Source organism: Melozone crissalis, unplaced genomic scaffold (assembly GCF_028551555.1).
Source record: "Melozone crissalis strain CALT ecotype California unplaced genomic scaffold, PUWL_Pcris_2 ptg000013l_1, whole genome shotgun sequence".
In the NCBI taxonomy this organism is placed as follows: domain Eukaryota; kingdom Metazoa; phylum Chordata; class Aves; order Passeriformes; family Passerellidae; genus Melozone; species Melozone crissalis.
The window spans coordinates 35,346,808-35,361,997 of NW_026535791.1; the positions used below are offsets into that span (position 1 = coordinate 35,346,808).

Here is a 15,190-nt window from a genome sequence, read left to right on the forward strand (position 1 = left end):
AGAGCAACATGTTTTTGTCTAGGTTATCTCAGAAATAGGCAAACTGTGTTTTGGCAGAAAAGTCAATAAATCCTGCAGCAGATGTCCAGCATGGAAAATTTTTAACAAGGGCAGCTCAAGTTTGGCAGAGTCAAAAGAATGTGGAAAATCCTGATGAGATGCACCAAGGGCCATCTTAATAATGGGTGGAGTTACCACCCTTGTCCCCAGGGTCTCTTGAACCCACGAAAATCAACTATTTGATTTTTTCAGGAGGATTGCTTTGGGTTTTTTTTTAATATAGGGCAGAATAGAGAGGAATGGAGGGGGTGATTGAACAGAAATTAAGGGCTGGCTGGCAGGAACCTTCTTGGCAGGAACACGTTTCAGCCATGCCTGGAAGGGGAGGCTTTTCACAAATTGTGTGGGAGATGGTGGAACCCAAAGGAGAGTTGCTGCTTGCTGGATAGAGGAATAATGGATTTTTGGGAAGCTGTGTTTATAATATGCAAAATAGTCCACAGGAAACAATGGGGCCTTGGGACAGAGCTGCCAGTGAATGAGAGCTTTGTTTTCCTCTTGTCTATTCATATTTCTAAACTTTTAGTGGCATTTTAAACACATTTTACACATTTTTTGTGTAATGTCTTGAATTGCCTAAACTGCTGCCTAAAGTACGGTTACCCTGCAATCTTTATCCCTTTTTGGATAAAGATTGACTTTCAGCTTAAGCTCCTTTTTGTATTTTTCTTACTTGCAACTCTCATTTAATAATCCTTGGCTGCTTTGTTCTCATGTTTTAAAACTTTAGAAAAATTTATAGGAAAACTGGTTGACAGCAGACCTTGTGTACCAAGCGTGTCGAGCTGCCCACAGCTTGACTTGAAAATGGCAACTGGTATCGTAGTCCTTATGCCAGAACCTCGACACAAATGAGCACCAGTTGCAAGCTAATTGCAAGGACTTCAGTTTAGATGCTGCTGGTGGGATTTGCCTGCCATGGATATGAATTAAAACACCATCACACAGATTGTGTTTTCGTTGAGAAGCATCCCATACCTGCAGCCCCTAACAACCGGTCTGAAATAATCGAAAAGATGTTATGGTTGTATTGCTGTTAAATGCAGACACAGATTATGCAGTATTAAAATGAGAATATTGCTGCCTCAATCAGAGCGTGTTTTGGCTGCATGTTAAAATAAAAGACAGATGGTTTGATTTATTATGTTGCATGTCTCACCTTTGCAAACAAGACAGCACCACTGCAGTTTTGCAGTTTCAGAAATGTTGTTTGTGCACGCGTTTACGATTAGCAAAAGCTTTGAAAATCCTTGTGCAAGAAATGCTGAAGCTGCTGTTGCAGTGGAGGGAAAGGGAGTTGTTTGCTTTTGCTGTGTGTGTTATTTCACAGAGCTATCGTTTTGCCTCCCCAGTAAAACTCCTTCCCTGTGCGAGGGAAATTCCTGGTTCATTGGTATGGATGCATTGTTTTTACACATTAGAAGTGCTGTGTTGCTGTGTCAATCATCCCGTTAGGATCAGTTTAAGAGCAGTAGGGCTGACGAAGCTGGGTGTGATTGGCTGCCATATGCTGGGAGGGCTCTGTGAGAAGGAAGGGCTGCAGTCTTTCAGCAACAGAGTTTAGGCTGTGTCTGCTTCATCATCTGAGGAAAAATCCCCCGATAAGTCACAAGGCTTTCTGAGAAAAAAACCCAAAACATTACAGGCTGCTCATCATTTCGTGTGAGAATTAGTTACCATGATGCGATGGGGAAGATGTGGCTGTTTGTTTGTATCAGATGTTCCTGTTCACGTTGGAAATGTGTCGAATAGACAGGGCTAAACAAGGTAGGAGGATCGTTTTCTTTTATCCAATGTTTCAAGAGTTTGCTGCAGTGTACTGCATACTGTATGTGTTGCTTGGGGGAGTCAGGGAAACACTGTTTCTCCTGTGAATGGATTCTGTTTGGGTGAAATAGGTGGATTTTATGGTAACTTGTTTTCAAAGGGTATTAATTTCCAGTGTAAATAGCTCTCTTCAGAAATAGAGCATGAGTATATGCATATTAAAACAAGTAAAAAAAGAAATAGGTCAGTGTGTTTCAGAAGTGCTGCTACCCTAATTGGATTTTTAGCTGGGTTGTTGTCTGGAAGTGCAGCCTAGCTTTAAGAAGGAGAAGGAGTCAACCTGGAAATCTGTGAAGTTTATAGCAGCTATGTTTGAAGATTTAGGTGAATTAGACTGGCTGATCTAAATAATTCTCTATCGGAAGCTTTAACTGAAGCCAAGACTGCCTGGTTTAGATTTGTAGGAGTATACAACAAGATTACAGTATTTTACCCTGTTATAAAACTATAGGGGTTTTCTGACTGTGCTGTGATCCCTTGTGCTCTTCAATGAAAGCCAGGGGAATTTTTCATAACATAGTTTAGCTTATTGTAGTTTATTGTAGAAAACTGCCCTTTCCAGGTCTTTGTCTAGGCAGCAAAACAGAACCTGTACATGAAAACAAGGAAAACAAGGTTAATAATATGTGCTGCAATTATCTGATCTTTATACATTTTTAATGAGAGAACACACAGCTAGCAGAATAATTTAATGAGCAGGCTGGCTTTTAGAGCAATGATTTCACTGTGCTAAGGCACATCAACTTTCTTCCAGAGGAGGAGCCTCAGTAAGGAATGGAGAAGATTTATGTTAAATGCTCTAGAGAGAGCAGAAGTCTGTAAAATTCTGGAAGAATAGAGTAGTTTTCAATTGTTACTATTATTTTTCAGATAGAAGGCAAACTTTACCATCATGTTGCAGGAGGGCTCTGAGAACATTTCCTCATCCTTTTATATGCTGAAGCCTTTTCAACTTTCTCACACTGCCATATGCATTGATGGTACTCAGTACCTTTTCAGGATGTCACCCAGTTAGTGACCCAAATTAACATGCTGACTTCAGTTGTGTTATAGCAGCATCCTTTATATGTACTGTACATATTATAGTTGGGTTTTAATTTTTTTTCCTGCAAATATTACCTATTGGTGAGACAAAAAAATGTTGTATTCTTATTTATTTTGTAATAGCCATGTACATTGCATACTTGTATTCAGCTAAGATGTTGATAGAAAAAATAAGTATATGTACTCAAGAAGACTAAAGATCAATTTCTTAAAGAGAAAGCAGGTAGACCCTTTTGCTGCCTAAAAGAAACTTTCGGTGATGTAATTTTGGGGGGAAAGTTTCAAGATTTCCTTTATCCTGGGAATAAGTTACATAAGTTTTAACAGTGTTGTGGCAAGTAGGCCCTTCTAGCCCAACAGTCCATAGACCCCACTGTCCATTGCCCCTCCCATTCTTCAAGGAGAAGTACAGGACATGCACTCAGGACTCCTGATGTCCCTTCCCAACTCCTCACAGCTGACCCTGCTCAGGGAAGGTTGATGTGACTTCCCTGCTCCCCGGCCAAGGACTTGCTGGAGACCTGTGGTGGGTTGTTGACACATAGTTCATGAACCAGTGACTTTTGAAGGCTACAGTCTTCTGAGTCAAAACAGCCTTGTGTCTTTTGAGAATTTCAAGATCTGCTAACAAATGAAACAAATGTCAGGATGTAGAGCATTATTATTACAAATCCATAGGGTATGGATATATATGTTTAACTCTCTATCGCTATTGATGCTTAAATGTGTTGTTTGTGTGCAGACTGTGTTAAGCATGCAAGGCAAAGACTGATAATTAGAAGCAAGTAAAATAATCTTTTTCAAGAGATTTCTCTGTAAAATATGAGACAAATATGTAGCTATTGCAAATAAAACTGCTTTCATGCAGAGCTCTCAGAGAAAACTTTTCAGTTTCCTGTTTTGAGACAATCTCTTACTTTCAGAAAAATTCAGTGTCGGGTTTCTGTGCCTTGTAGATCTCAATATCTGGAGTTATCTTGTTATGGCTGACTACCAAAGTGAAAATTTGCATTCATCACTTAGTCAAGTAGTTTGTATCAAACTACTGACAGACATTCAAATGACAAAAGGATTTATAAAAATTATTTCCTGGTCAAAGTGCATAAATATTCTACTACTTTATATGATTAGGTAAATGAACCTTCAGCTTACAGAGTAGAGGTGGTAGTAAATATTCTGTATTTACATTTATTTGGTATTAAAAGTATTTCAGACCAGATTCTGGTGTCTATTTAATTTAGTAATATCTTTTCTCCTTAATTGCTCTGTGTATTTCATCAGAGCTATTAGTGTGGTAACCTTCCAATGTGCAGTCTGTCTGTTTTCAAGGAATAATGACTTTGTTTAGAATTACTCTATTTTCCTAAGATAGAATTTTCTATTGAGTTAGAGGTCCTGAAGTATAGTACTTGGCAATAGAGCAATTATAAAGGCAAATCAACTTCTTAGTGTGTAAATGTACATTTTACAGAAATGTGAGATAATTATGTGCTACCATTTTAAATTTTTTCTTTCTGAGCAAGAAAAATGGCTCTTAATGTTGCGTGGGATTTCCGGCACTCAGGTATCACCTCAGCTGTGAATGAATTATCTTCTCTGTTGCTCAGAAATGTATCAGAAATAGTCTGTACTGTGTTTATTTGTAAAAGCTCTGTAAAATGTTCCATTTTTATAATACTGAGAAATGAGAAATAGAGTGTTTAATTGAAATAGATTATTTTGCACACATTTTTAACACATTGCTAATATTTAAATTTCATGTGATAGCTTTTAGTGATACTGTGCTAGAAATTTCTGACTTTGAGGATTGTTTTTTCTCTTCCAGGGAAGAAACACTTTTTTAAAAGTCAAATTATTTTTTCCCTTTTTTATGAATATGGCTGTTGCAAAATTGTAGCAAAAGATAGCTAAATCACTTCTTAAAAAATTTGTTAGTATGTATTTTCTTTTTAAAACCTGTGATTGTGAAGCTAATTTGACGTGTTTAATACAATGTATTATGGTTAACTAATGTGCACCAGTGCTATGTAACTGGTTGTAAACAGGCTGAAATTACAGCCTGAGGAAAATAAAACTCATTTCAAGAGAGTGTCAGTGCTGAAAACTAGTTCAAATAATAGCAGTATTAACTGTTTGACTAATTAAACTAATCTCCTTATACATTATTAGCAAATGCAGCGACAGTTGTTGGTTATTGATATATAGCGTCTTCTTTTTTAAAAGTCTTTTAAAACCAAACTTTTTTGGCTCTATTTGGAGTAGAGAGTGCATGAGGAGAAACAAGTTATGCATCCCCTTTCTGGGATCTGCCAACTCCTTAATCGCCACAATTTTTTATTATTCCTTTGTAACCGGGCCGTTAAAACACCGAGCTCTCTCTCCGATAGTGCTGGCAACGTCAAGTTCTTCATTCCCTTTTTCAGGAGTGCTAAAAAAGGAAAAGTCTGGGGCTCTGAAGATTGAAGAGCATACCTAACAGGGGATTTTATGCACAGTCCTTATAACTAACACAAAGAAATACTAATTATGTAGGGGACTCTTTGTGCTACTGATGATTACTAAAGCTGTTGAGAATTGCCAGTTTGCTGCTGCTGCTGCAGAAGACTTGTAGGATTCCTGGAGTCGTCAGTCTGGCAAAAGACCTGGTGGGCTTGTGATGCCTGAAACTTTGCCAGCCAGAAGAGCTCAGCTGTAAACAAATTGATAAACACAGAGGTTCATGCTCTTTTTATTATTTATTTTCTTTTTTTTCCTTTTGTTTTTCCTTTTCTTTTCTCCCTTCTTTTTCATACCTAGATATATGCCCACGAATACTTACACACATACATAATATACATGCACTCATAAAAAATAATTTTTCACCTTCATGATTTTTGTTATACAAAAACAATAGCTAATAAAGACAGTGGGAGGGATTAAGTGATACAGTTATTGCATAAAGAAGTGGATCAAGAAATAGGAACAGATGGTTCATATCAGAGTCTATTAATTTTTTCTACTTTAGATCAATGATTTTTTTCATCAGTTTCTGAGTGGATGATAAACATTTTGGGAGGCGTTTTTGGGAAGATCTGGGTATCATACATTGCTGAACTCATAAATAGAGACAAGGTCAGTCTGGAGGTTCATGAGCTGTAAAATCTTCTCTCCTGCAGGGAATACAGCACCTCTGATAGTAGACAGAATTAGAGAGTACAAGTAAGGAAAAATGCAGGAAGGTGTACCTGTGGTAGTTCTATGGAAGGAGAAAGCTAAGATTTGGCTAGAAATGCCTTTTCCTTTTTTTTTTTTTGTGGGAATTCTGAAGGCAGCTTTTCAGTATGTTTTTTTTTTTTTGTGTATGATCGCTTTTAAGAGGCCCGGCAAATAAATTTTTGGTTTTTTAACCCTCTAGTGTTCACTCTTATCCAGACTGAATACTTTTAAATTTGAGTTTCTGAGGAATTTTATGTTGTTGTTTTGGTTTTTTCCCCCTACTGCTCTGTTATATATACTTCAGGTATGTTAAATGGCACAGTCCCCCAGTCCCTAGTTTTCTGAATCTGTCATGATTTATGTACTTTACAGGTGTCATAGGCAGTGGTTTGAACTTAGTCTAAAACTAACCTACAATTTCCAAGTGACAAGTTTTCCATTCTTTTCCGTTGTTCAGAAGGATGATGTTTCAATGCTGGGTTTCAGCAGATCAGGTTTGTGCCTTCCCAGTCTTCTTTGGCAGCTCTCTGTGGGACCCTGCTGTAATGTCTAGGTGGGTAAAGTGGCTGCCTCGTAGGACTGGCAAAGCCCTATTTTAGTCCATTTAAATATTTTTTTGGGTATTCCCTTCCACTTTTCACTATCTGCAGTGCTGTTACCAGCAGCTGTATGCCTATTTCAAGCCTAGAGCTGCCTTGGTTTGTCAGCAGACCCCTCTGGCTGTGCCCCTGGCAGGACAGGCAGGCTCACTGCTGGCAGGAGCATACCTCCACACCCAGTTAATGATTCAGGACTTCAGCACTGCCTCACTCTTATTTACTTAAAAGGCTGTGATAACACGTGTAGGATTTCTGTGATGGCTGTGTTCACCTGTGGCTGTGAGGAGACCAATGCCAGCTTTCTCACCTGCATCTCCTCACCCCGTAGCCAAAATGTGCTGTGGCCTGGGGCACCTCCTGCAGCTGGCATGAGGCTTGTGCGGAGGAGGACGCCGGTGCGTGGGCTGCTGGTGCTGGGGATTGCGGTGCTGCAGTCCTTATTGGCATGCTGAACATGCTCTGGCAGCACGGCGCGCCGCTGTCCTGGAGTCTAGTGCTTGTCTTTAAAAACTTTTTTGCTTTGTGTGTGGTTTTTTTTTGACAATTCCCTCGTGTATTTTAGTTCCCCGCTGCTAATGCTGGGAAACACTCTGGGGATGGATTACTTTATTGCCATAATTTTAAGGAAGTTGGGGTGGTGGCTAAAAACTCGAAGATTTTCTCTGTCACATTGTAGATGGCATGAAAGGCTTTGAAAGTAGCCCCACTGATGTGTTTATAAAGCCAGTGCACTTTCCACTTTCCCCTCCCTTCCTTTTTTTTAAAGACCTCATTTAATGCTCAGGACTGTGCAGTGAGGCCACTTTCAAAGGCTTTAGTATCCACAGTAGCAGCTCTTTGAAGTGTAAACACCAGCGGGGAACAAACCTTCAGCTTAATCCTTGGTGTAAAAGGTCCTAAGTGGTAAGAAGCCACAACATCCCTCTCAGTGGGAGGAGCTGGAGAGTGATACCTGCAACTGAATCTGTATCCAGGACCTCATCTGTGGGGCTAGAACTGGTTGGACATTTCTGCAGGGCAGGAGGGATGCAGTCCCTCTCATCTCTCTGGCTTTTCACTCTGGCTCTGTCCCAGCTTCTTTCCCCAGTTTCTTGAGGAGGAGGACACAACTGAAAGGCGAGAGAGTAAGGCCTGAGAGCAAATGTGTTTTGTGCTTGGGTTTATTTGCTCCCTCAGGTTGGTAAATCTTTCCTCTGGAGTGCAGAGCCAGTGCCACAATCCATCTGCTGGGCATTTGTCTGTCCCGTTAGGTCGGTGGCTTCCTGGTGCTTGTCTCCCAGGTGCTTGCCTCCCCTTTGGCACAAGGAGGGCGAAGGAGACGGTGCTTTTTGGTCACCAATGACTCGTTTAAGTGCTCTAAGCTAGGTGGGATGAGTCTGTCATCTCTGAAATACTTTTGTTTGTTAGGGGATGTAAATGTTGAGTTTCTTGCACTGGGGCTTGAGGATCAGTGTGTCCCTATGGATTTGTGGCCAGTCTTGGTTGCAGAGCTGGGCCACTTGTAAGGAGCTGCCTTCCAAAAATGAGGAAGGCAGAAGATGGCAGTGCCTTGACTGGCATGGGGCTTGAGCTACCAGGGGTGAGAAGCTTTTTGAGGAGGGTTTTTCTTCTCAAACATAGTAGCCATTGTTGATTCTGATGACTATTTAAATAATCTGATTTTTAATTGAATAGCTGTTTTTTAACTTGTTGGTATTTTTGACTTTCAACACATCATCTGCCATTTAACTTCACCCTTGTGCTGTTTACTGTGTGCAAAAACAGCTGTCTCTTCTGTGGCTTCCCCACAGGTAAATGACTGAACACTCCTTGCCTCCTAGTCAGAATCTGGTGATCCTCATCATCAGCCTGTATGAATTTCATATTCTTTCTGTTGTCAAAAACCTCACTGCTGCCTCTTTGTACATGTAAGCCTTTCTGCAGTGCTGATGGTGCTGTTACTGTTCTCTCACTCTTTTATCATTCCAGAGTTACATACTTCATGTCTATACACACCAGTGTAATTCTTTTTTGTTTTCCTTTGATAGTGCCAAATGTTCTGCTTGTTTTATACTCCCATCAGCTGCTGAATATTTTCCAGAAGTCTTCATTGAATTGCCTCTAATGTCCACATGATCTTTCCTCTGTAGCAGTGTCCTGTTGGAACCTAGTATTGTGTGTTTGCTATTCATTATTTGTCTTTTTTTCCCCTCATCTGCATTATTGTGCCTATCTTTATGTTAACACTGATGTCATTTTATCACCTAGCAAACTCATTATCATGAGATCCTTTTGTAACTCCTCACAGTTGGCTTCAGTTATGACTTCGCAAAAATTTTATGCTAACTGCAAACTGTCTTATTGGTTATGGCTGTTGTTGCAAAGCAGAGAAGGAAACTCTCTTGGCAAACCTAATTATGAAAATTACAGTATATTATTAGAAGTAAAACATGATATTTAATCTTGGGAGTTTGTTGTGAACTTCTGCTCTGACTTTAGTCTTCATACTGTCTGCAGTGCTTAGCGCTTTTTGCTGCTCTTTTAAATTAAATTTCTTTAACATCCATAAGGCCTAAGTCATCACAATAATGGGGTTCCACAAAAATGATCAAATTACAAAGATGAGATGATTAATTTGCTTTCATTTTACTTAATTTTGAGCATTTGGGATCTGTATTTCCTAGCTCTTCCCTACCATTGTCGCAATTGTACTTCTTAATAAAAACTGGCAGTTGCTTGTAAACATACTTGTAGGTGATAAGGTTGTATGAAATGCACTTGATGTTTTCAGATTTCCAGTGAAATGGGCAAGAGATAGCTGTGCTGCAGTGGCTTCTCTTCTTAAACTTGGAGATTCTTGTAATAGGAATTAAAACATACTTAGTAGTAATATTCTGCTTTAATGAGGATAACCAGCTGTATCTCATCCATCTGGGTCTCCAGTCACCAAAACATCAGCATACTTTTCACTTAGGGGAAAGGTATATGTGATGATTATAATCTTTGGAGTGCTTCACTGCAAGGTAAAAATTATTTTCTTGAAACAGGACATTAAAATTTGTGGTCAGGTTTCGAATCTTCTGATTTCAATTTTTTTTTTTTTTTTTTTTTTTAGTTTGTGTGGCTATTTTGACTCCTGTTTTGCAGTTAGGAAATTTCTGGTACGTCATGCAGGATTATTCTTTAATTGTTTTCCTGATGGATTTTGTTCATGTGGTGAACAAATATGGGACCTTAAATTGTGGATTCCCATTCAAATTTACAGAATCATAGTAATTAAATTGACCACTCTCCCAATATGTAAATTGAGTGAACTTTTGCTGTAAGAAAGCATAGAGCTAGAATACCACTGCATCTTTGTTGTTCCTCTCTTTTCTGTCTTTTCAGAGTATATTTTTTGGGGGGATTAAGGGATTTTTGGTGGTTTTTTTGGCAGGGGCTGGTGGATTTGGGGGGATTTGGTTTGGTTTGTTGTTTGTTCTTTTTTTTGTGGAGCCTTTTTGTTTGTGGATATTTTTGCTTTTGGATTTTTTGTTGTTTATTTTTTTGTTTGGTTGTTTTGTTGTTTGTTTTTTTTGTTGGGACTTTTTGTATTTTAGTGGGGGTTTTTTGTTTGTTTTTTTTATAGCAGACAGTCCTATTCAGTTGCTATAAAGTGGTACCATGGTTTCTGGTCTTTCAGGTCATGGGCAGAAGGATAAATGTGGAGAAGAGCCATTCAAGCAGGTTTTCAAGTAGGATTTCTAGAACCTATGCATTGTTATAAAGTGGTTATCTCTGTGAAAGCCAAATATTGATAGTGTAAACTTTGCATCCCATAAAGTTGTAGAGGATTACTAGAGGGCATAACTCTGACCGAGAGTGAGGTTGTTCTTTTTTTTTGCCTTTTCTTTTTTTTGTTTGGGTTTTTTTTTTCTGGTCTGGTTTGATTTTATGTCTCACCTGTTTTATCCTGGAAATGCTGTATGAAATGGAAGAAATTCTCACCAGGTATCTGGGATCAGAGCATGTACAGGCTGAAGGTTAGAAGTTATAAAGTCTCTTATTTACAAGCTAAGGAAATATTGCACTAAAATAAGGCACATTCAAAACACATTTAAGTAATTTTTAAAAACTTGTTTCTGGATTAGAAATGTGTGTAAGCATAGCAGAAACAGTTCACTTCTTATGTTTCTATAAGTTTTTTTTAATCCCTGAGTGGTGTTGATGATGTTATTTATTTGACCAATTCAAATTTTTTTTTTTTTTGCTATTTTTTCACTTTGTGACACAGAAATTTTGACATTGTCTTTCAAAAATGCCAGGCTGTGCTTACCTGTTCTGCCATTGCCAGCAGGACAGAGAAATCTCTGTAGTTACCAGAAAGCAGAGATAGTAGAAAAAGGTCTGGATGTGGGCTCTGTCAAACCATTTATAGGAAATGTGTTCATTTTTCACTGCAAAACATTGCAATTCATTGTGTCAAAGCATGAAAGCACTTGATTTTTCAACTTTTTTTTCCCTACTGCTCTCTTCACAATAAATAGCTGAGTTAAAATAGAAGTTGTAATTTGAATATTGAGAAAATGTTTGGTTTAAGGTGGGGACATGCCTGGCTCTGAGACATAGGCTAACACTGCCTAACCTGCATGGCTGCCTAAATCCATTCCCTTTCCAACTTTTAAGCACAGAGAAATTAAAACCAAGACTCTATATATTAAAGTTGCTTTTGAAAGATGCTGGCTGGAGTTTTTTGTTGTGGTTTGGGATTCTTTTCCCTGACATAAACCTAAATGTAGTTTATCTCCTCCACTGTTACAAACAAATTAATGATATCCATGGTAGAAAAATGAGTATGAACTCATCCAATGTCCTTACTGTAGGCCAACAAACTTCTGAGTTGATTTCTGTGTAGCCTTTCTATGTTTAAGTACTTTATCTCCTGTTAGTTGTAAATTAAAAAAAAAAAAAAAAAAAAAGAAAAGAAGTTACTCTCTAAAATGAAACTGAGTTGAAAAGTAACTTTCTTGAAGTGGCAACGGGTGGTGAGCTTTTTGGACTGAGGCAGACATGTTACACAAATCAAAACAACAGATCGATGTGACCCATTTGTATTGGGTCAGTGCTTCTTAATTGGTGCTCAAGCAAAAGGGAAGGTCAGTAGCAGTACTGCACACCAAACCCAAAATTCGTCATCCTGGGGCTCAGGGGAAAAAATGTTTACTTGGTAGGCAATGTCTGCAGATGGTTACTGTGCACTCCTTCCAGTTGTAACTCCGTTATTTGTCTCAGGACTAAATAGAAGTATTCAAGACTTCCAGGAAAACAGACATTCACCAGAAGTTGCAAGTCATATGAGAAAAGCACGTCTCTTCTGCTCTGCCACTAGTTGCAAAAACAGTTTTAGGGGGAAAGAATTCTCCTTCTGAACTTGTCATAGCTATTTGACAGCTGAATAGTGGTTCACTAAATGCAAATTTATTTTATTCCAGAAAGAAAAAGCTTGCAGAATTTAGCAGAATTATGTATTATCAAATACAACACAGGTAGCCTTTGAAGTTTTGCATGTTAGTTTTGTTTAGGGTTTTCTGTTATTTGTTTTTTCTTGTGGACAAATGCATGAATTTTGAAAATGAAGTTTCTTACTGTCATCTTCACATGGAACATGATTAAATATTTTCTTTATTCACCTTGGATGACCAAAGATAATCAGGCAGGAAGCCATCTCTGCTTACAACACAAAAAGGCAATCTACCTTCAGAAGAGACCAATAGAGACCAACCTGTTAAATACTACCTTTTATTTCTTCAAGGCCATGCTAAACTCCCCATTTCTGTTTTTTTCTTACCTGGGAAAGATCTTTGAAAAAATGGCTTTTAATGGGAGATTTCAGCTGCTGTCTGATTGTTAGTATAAAAACACTATTTAAAAATATTTTTTAAAAAATCATCTTTGAAGATTATTAATTTAACTATCTACTATTCTATAGGTGACTTTAAGGTTAGGTTGCTGTTCCATCTTTAACTGCTGTAAGATATGAAGTATTCTGGCATAGGCACCTAATCAGGCTTTGCAGTATGTCCTGTGAGATATTTAAGCAGTAAAGCACTTGAATATGTTCTGCTTCATGAGGATTTCTTTAGTTTTGGAAGTAAATAAAACTGGTGTTGTGTATTATGTGCACGCTACTAATGGAGCAAAAGGGGAATTGAATCCTTGTGATAAAATGGACTCTGGTGAAGGCTTGCTTGGCAAGCCTCTGAGTACTAAAGATGCTACTGAGGTTTTTCTTTTCCCTGCCAGAAGCACTTTGCCATTGTGATAAGTTTGTCCTTCCAAAATATGTTTGAGATGCTTGTGAAATGCTTTGGGTCTGGTAGGATGCAGGAGTGCCTTGCTTAGGCTCCTTTAGACAGGCTCTCAGGTTTCCTTCCTTCTCCTTTGGGTTGCTGAGAAAGATCCCTTCTTCTGGGAGTGTTCCTAGGTGATGCAGCTTGGGGTGCAGAGGTAGGGGTCTTGGTGTTTCTTCCTCTTGTGGTAGGTTTTCAATCTTTTTCTCCAAGCTCCACTTCTCCTGGAGCTTGTAGTTTAACACATTCAGGAGCACAGGTGAAACAACACAGATTCTCTTGAAGTCTTTTGTAATCTTACTCTCCAGCTCCAAATGTGGTTTTCAAATTTTTGTGAATCTCCAAAGTCCTGAAGTGTTTCCTTTCATATCCATGCTCCTCTCCTGAGAGTCTGTGCTTTTGTCAATAATTGTGAGAGCAGTCAGGCTTCTTCTTGGTATCCTGCTTTTCATGCACATTATAAAGGACATTTCTGACAGCAGCATTTGTAAAAGGGATTGAGGAAATCCGTGGAAGTAAAATTCAGTGAGACCTATTAAATGCAAAGACATCAGTTACAGGTTGTTGGGAGAAAATTCATGGAAATATCATGCCCTGCCTGCCCTGGTTCTGCACTCTTCTGAAGACATCTAGTATAAGTCATAGTCACAAGCTGCATTTTGGGCAAGATGGACTCTTTGGCTCATCTGCTAGGGTCATCCTTTTGTGTATTGTTATTCTGTACTCAGGTAAAAGGTGGAGGAAATGGCACAGGAATGCAGGTGTTTTTTCTCAGAATGGTGATGCTGCTTGAATATAGTGTGATATGTTCAGCAGGATGGGTTAAGCACTTAAGAGGCAGTTTGGAGTTAATAGCATTAGGTAGTGTTCTTGCTGCCCTCACCTTAGGAGCTTGGTTTGGATGTGCCATGCAACTTCCCAGAGCTGGGTAATTTGTGGAGTATATTATTAATAATGCTGTTGGCTATCTTAAAACATGTGCAGCTTGTGAATTCAACATGTCATTAATTTACATACAGTCTTTGGTTTATTCAGACTTATCCTTGTCTTTCAATGCAAAGGGGTGCTGTTTGTCACATAAATACCTCAGCAAGAGTTCTGCCTTCTTGGCTTAGAGCAAAACTGGACTAGAGAAAATAGAAAAAACAGCCTGAGCTCCTTTAGACTGTGCTCCTGTGTAACAGCATGTTATCAGTCCTTTGGCAGGTGACAACAGTCATTTGATCACACGTTCCTTCCATGCCAGTCTGTAAAAATTTCATAGTACATAAGCACACTTTTCTATAAATATTTTACAGTCCTAAAAAACATAAATACAATGCATGTCTGCTGCTGGGTGTGAGTGGAAGCTCCTAATGCACTGGGGTACCCTTTCCTGGGGAATTGGGTTTGATTAATAGCTATTACATGTTTCACTCTGCCAAAAGCAAAACATTTGTGTCCACAAGAGGCCAAGTGGTAACGTCATTGCTGCCGGGGATGATTAACTCTTCTTGCCGAGGCACAGAAACAGAAATTGCTTTTGCCCTCTTGTCAAGGTGGGAACAGAATTTTGTGTATGAAATTCATGCACATAGAGGAAAAAATCAGGTTAATTTGGACTTAGAAAGTGTTTAAGTTAAAAACTGTGAGAAGGTCCAAGCCAAGAGAGGACGACTAGAATAAGAACAAAATTAGTTTGCTAGAAGAAGAAACTGCAATCGCACTTTAACTGAAGCATAATAAGCATTAGTTTTTCCAGCATGACTTCGAAGCAGTTTGATTTTTGAAAATACTCTTGTGGTCTGTAGTCATCCACTGACCTAAAGTTCAGCAGAAATATTTCACGGTCCATTAGCAAAGTAGTACAGTGGGTTGCTGAAAAGGTCCCAGGCTGTGTGGGTTGTTTCACAGTCAGTGGTACACCTTCCTCCTCACCTACTTCCCCAGGGACAAAGGACATTAGTGTTAGTATATTGTAAAGCCAGCTTCAAAGGGAAGCGGCAGGTTTTAACAAGAAGCTCATTGCCATGCTGTAAATAGGGAGGGACATGTTAAAAAGCCTGAACCTGGCACATTAGTGATCGTGACAAGGAAAATATGGCTCATTTAGCAAAACTGATTTGAAGGTCATGCTCAGTTTAAATAAAGCAGACTGATGTTTTCTAGTCTGTCCCT

The 15,190-nt window shown here is 38.9% G+C and overlaps 1 protein-coding gene across 9 annotated transcripts in view; it reads left to right on the forward strand.

Annotated features, from left to right (window-relative positions):
* MBNL2 (muscleblind like splicing regulator 2) overlaps positions 1 to 15,190 on the forward strand; it is a 106,812-nt gene that overhangs the window by 14,673 nt on the left and 76,949 nt on the right. For 6 of the 9 annotated variants that reach the window (XM_054272224.1, XM_054272228.1, XM_054272220.1 and 3 more), the window contains exon 1: positions 1,607 to 1,827. The exons of 2 other annotated variants lie outside the window; for them this stretch is intronic. The gene's annotated coding sequence lies outside the window, so the exon portion shown is untranslated. Of the gene's footprint in view, positions 1 to 1,606; positions 1,828 to 12,828; positions 12,835 to 15,190 lie in introns of those variants that run through there. One more of the 9 variants, XM_054272223.1, reaches the window with a different exon arrangement.